The sequence below is a fragment of the Rhipicephalus microplus genome, chromosome 10 (assembly GCF_043290135.1).
Source record: "Rhipicephalus microplus isolate Deutch F79 chromosome 10, USDA_Rmic, whole genome shotgun sequence".
Classification (NCBI taxonomy): Eukaryota; Metazoa; Arthropoda; class Arachnida; order Ixodida; family Ixodidae; genus Rhipicephalus; species Rhipicephalus microplus.
In genome coordinates this window covers 47,300,145-47,304,483 of record NC_134709.1, presented here as the reverse complement: position 1 = coordinate 47,304,483, position 4,339 = coordinate 47,300,145, and the positions used below count along the sequence as shown (strand labels likewise).

Sequence of the window (4,339 nt, the reverse complement as noted above, 5' to 3'; positions counted from 1 at the left end):
TAAACAGAAATCAATCAGAAAAAACTATGTTCTAATATATATTTGGTATTTGCAGCGCTTATAAACAAGGACAATGAAGACACAAACGACACAGGCTGAGCAAGTGTTTGTCGTTTATGTCTTCTTTCTCCTAGTTTTTTAGTGCAGCAAGTATATATCAAGAAGTGTACCAATGAGCCGAGTATACAAAATAACATTTTTTTTACAACGACGTCTATTTGAATCACATTCTAATTCATGGTCTTTCTCTTCAAGCAGACGGTCATATCTTTATTTTTTCCTTTTTTTATGGGTAAAGCTCCTTAGAGTGTGGGTCTGTCCTTCCTCCGTTGGCGTATGTAGTCACCTTGCAAACATCTCACTACACCCCATCACCGATCCACCACTTCAGCTACCATAAAGCCAATACTTTTGAGAAGTAGGAAATACGAAATGCAAGATGGTCGTGCACTGGTATCCTGGTTCACTTTAAATAACCGCTGATTTTCCCACTGTGTCCATCCATTGTTTCTACGTGACCGCTTATAGTTCCACCTTTGCGAACTGCCCACTACTTCTTCCTCACAAACAGGCTACGTCCCGCCGCCGATCCATCACTTCGCTGACCAAAAAACCCTTTTAATGAAGGAGGAACACAAGCGACGCAAAGCTACTACTTACCAATAATAAATTTTTCTATAAATATACTGTTTGTCACGTCTTTGATGATGTAGTGGGCGATATTTGCGAATAGTTTACAGTTTAGTGATGAAAAACACTTTAGCGCTTTGCAGCACTCATCATCATTTACTCTGCGAATATGCTGTGATTTTTTTATTATCCCTTTATGACACATTTACTGCAGTTATGAATTTTCATTCGCTTTATTTATTCGTTGCGTTCTTCTGATGATAGACCACTGTGGTACATTTTAGAGCATGCGTCTGAACAAGTGGAAACTCTCAAAGTGCGTGTACTTCGCTGAGCAGTGATTTACATATAAAATATGATGACGATGATGATGATGTTGAAACAAGAATTGAATTGAGAGCTGCTTTCATCACGTAGAAGAAAATTGCGATTAAAACTTTTGTATCTCATATTTATTAATAAAACTGGAATCAATAAGGATATGTGTTTACAGACGTCGTATTATTTGTCAAATCGAATTGATCATCCTTTTAAACTGAGAGAATACCGTCCCAGGACTGGAATTTTTGCAAATTCTTTTTTGTCAGAACAATACATGAGTGGAATGGGCTCACAAGTGTACAAGTGTCTTCTGTAAATGAAATTGTGTTTTTTTTCGAATCTGTAACCCCCCTGCTATAACGCCTTTGGGCGCTGCAGGTATACTTCGAATAAATAATAAAGAATGATGATAGTCAGGATAGTAATGATGATAATAATGATGCGACTTCTTAGACGAGTACGTGCGTGACCTTACGAGTATTGTGCTCTTTCTGCCGCAGAAGGACCCAACGTTACTGATGTCAGACACCTCTTACCTCAGACCAAATTACCCAAATTTGGGCATTAGAAAAATGAAGTCTCTTATGAGTCCCTCAAGTAATTTATTTTATTTTTTGCAAGATTATTATGCATGGCTCCAGCAAAGAGTGAACTGAAGCTAAATTAGAAAATGAGGAGCAGATTTATGCTGTTACGTGATCAAAACTCACGTGCTTAGCGCGGATAACACGCCATCAATACAAGAGATGCAACAGGACCCTTCTTTACGAGGCGTCCCTAAAGCCCCATCGGCTGAATCAGTATTCTACCTTACTCTGATTCCATTTGCTACCTTTCTTAGCTCTGGTGGTATAACTTGCTTGGTCTCACGAAGAAATGATATCAGCTCCTTGGAAAGTCGAGTTTCATGTGGTGCTATGAAACTGCACATTACACCCGCTCCGACGAGTCCACTCGCGTACTTGGAGCGGCGCGAGTATTCGCTTGAACTCCTTGGGCAGTCATAGTTCACCACGAAACGCACTTTGTCCACTGCTTGAGCCCAGGCTGCCACGTTGGTCGTCACCATTATGGGGACCTTCTCGAGCTTTAGCGTGTTCAGTGCATATTCACGTTTCTGTGCAGTCATAGTCCCATGTATGCCGATGGCGAGCCAACCTTGCAAGCGCAGGTAGGACACAATATCTTCTACCGTTTGCTTCTGTTCGACAAAAACGATTGCCTTGTCACTTTCCTCTCTAAGAATATCGTTGAAAAGCGCTGCGAGTTTCTGCTCTTTTTCAGCTGTCTCGCAAACGTACACAACATGTTCCACTTTACACACTTGGTCCTCACGTGAAGCCGTACCGAAGGTGACGGTCACGTAATCACTCATCCACTCTTCTATCATTTGCTTCGCAACAATGCAACGGGAGGAAAGCCACAGAAGGATCTGGCGGTCAGGACGAATGTTGTCTACAATGACGCGAAGCTGCTTCTCGAAGCCCATACTTATCATGCGGTCAACTTCGTCCAGCACCAGGTAGGTGCAGCCACGCAGGTTTATCTTACACTCCTCCATGAAAGACACGAGGCGTCCTGGCGTTGCGACGCAAATGTGAGCGCCTTCGCCGAGATCCTTGAGTTGCGGTTCGCGGGGCTCTCCGGGCAGCAGATACGAAATCCGGATCCCTGACCCAGCCTTCAGCTCATCTGCTGCTTTCTGTACCAGAAGGGCCGCTATTCGCGTCACTGTGACCACCAGAACAAAAGGTTCAGAGCCTCGCAACACCGCCGGCTGGTGCAAAACGTGTATGATGGCTGGGACGAGGTACGCCTGATGCTTGTCTTTTGATCCATTGAGATCAATGACGACGAGGTCTTTACCTTTCATTGCAACGGGCCAGCACTGGGCTTGCATTGCCCTGAGTGCTGAGCCAGGGTTCAATGCCTCGATGACCTTCGATATGTGCTTAGGAAAACTGTCTTCGTAGATTCGCAGGATGGGCTTAGGAATGTCGCACCCAGTGACAGTGATGCCGTTGGTCTGCCAGTAGGCTTCGACTTCTTCCATTGGTCGTCGTGCTGTCGTGATGTGTTCGAGGTACACGTCCTTCTGAATAGGCGGCAAGCGAAGCTCCTTCCAGCGCGGCGCACGTAGATTGCGATCAACCTGAGTGTTCCGACGAGTCGTTGAAGCTTCACTTCCTCGGCCAAACATAAAGCGACTTCTCCATGAGTCTCCGCTCACCTTTGCTTTTTGGACGAAGCCACGACCAAGACCTAAGGCGCTTGGTCCACCGCCGAACCCAGGAGCGATGACTGGTGCGTTCGCGGCCGGAATGCCTTCGTTAGGACCGTTGATCGGCTCGTTTACTTGCCACATTCCGAGCTGCCCTGGTTGGGCTTCTAACTCGATGTTGACCAGCTGCTCCAGATTATCCACAAGTCCGTCGGCTATATCTAGGACCGCCTCGAACGCGTCGTTCAGTTATCCAAGCATCTCGGCTGGCTGTTCGGTTCAACAGATGAAATGCTGAAATTTAGACGACGCGACACGCCGACGATGATGATGATGATGATGATGATGATGATGATGATGATGATGATTCCGATGCCACGGCTCGTACCCACTCAGGGGGATCGGCCAAGAATCGATGACTTAATTCGAAAAGATTTTTTTTAATCTAAACCACCCACCAGAAAAAAGAAAGAAAAAAGAAAAGACACCCTAGGCAGAATGAAAGGAGTGCAATAGTTGTTTGTCACTCGTTCAGATAAGACAATTATACATTATATTGAATAAGAATCAGCATGGTTAAACAATGCTCTTGTGTTCGTTGGAATTTTTTTCACACGAATAATAATCACGCAATTAAAAGCTTCATTCTTTTACTTTCATTAAGGTACTTGCAAACTGCATAGAAAACGTTCTCGTGGCTGAAGCCCAGATTGTAAGCACCGAAGGAAAGTATGTTTTCTATAGTAAAATTCAGCCCCAGGCTAGCGAATGGGAGGACTAAGAATGTTTTCCTGAGCAATTTGTATCGGCGACATGATAAAAAATAGTGCTCTATTGTTTCCAATTCTGAACAAAACTTGCATAGTGGTGATATCGCCAGACCAGCCCCATGTGAATAGAAATTTAACGGGGGGACACGACATCGAAATCTGGTTATTATGGTTTCTAACTGTCTTGTAGGACACCAATGAATTTTCCATGGAAATCTTAAGTGAGTGAATTCTGGTGTTGACAATATTGCTTCCATAGCGTCTGCACTAAGCGCAGGCTTTCTGTATCTTGTCGCAGTTATAGCGGCCACTTCGGGAAGGACTGATAGTACTGGCCCTTCCAATGCTGCTCGTGCTAGAGAGTCAGCGATTTCATTTACTTCTAAGCCGCAATGAC

General features: G+C 44.5%; 1 pseudogene; it reads right to left on the bottom strand.

Moving 5' to 3' along the window:
- Positions 1–1,598: 1,598 nt before the first annotated feature.
- Positions 1,599–3,414, bottom strand: LOC142774377 (putative ATP-dependent RNA helicase DDX5 pseudogene; annotated as a pseudogene).
- Between the last annotated feature and the right edge of the window lie 925 nt (positions 3,415–4,339).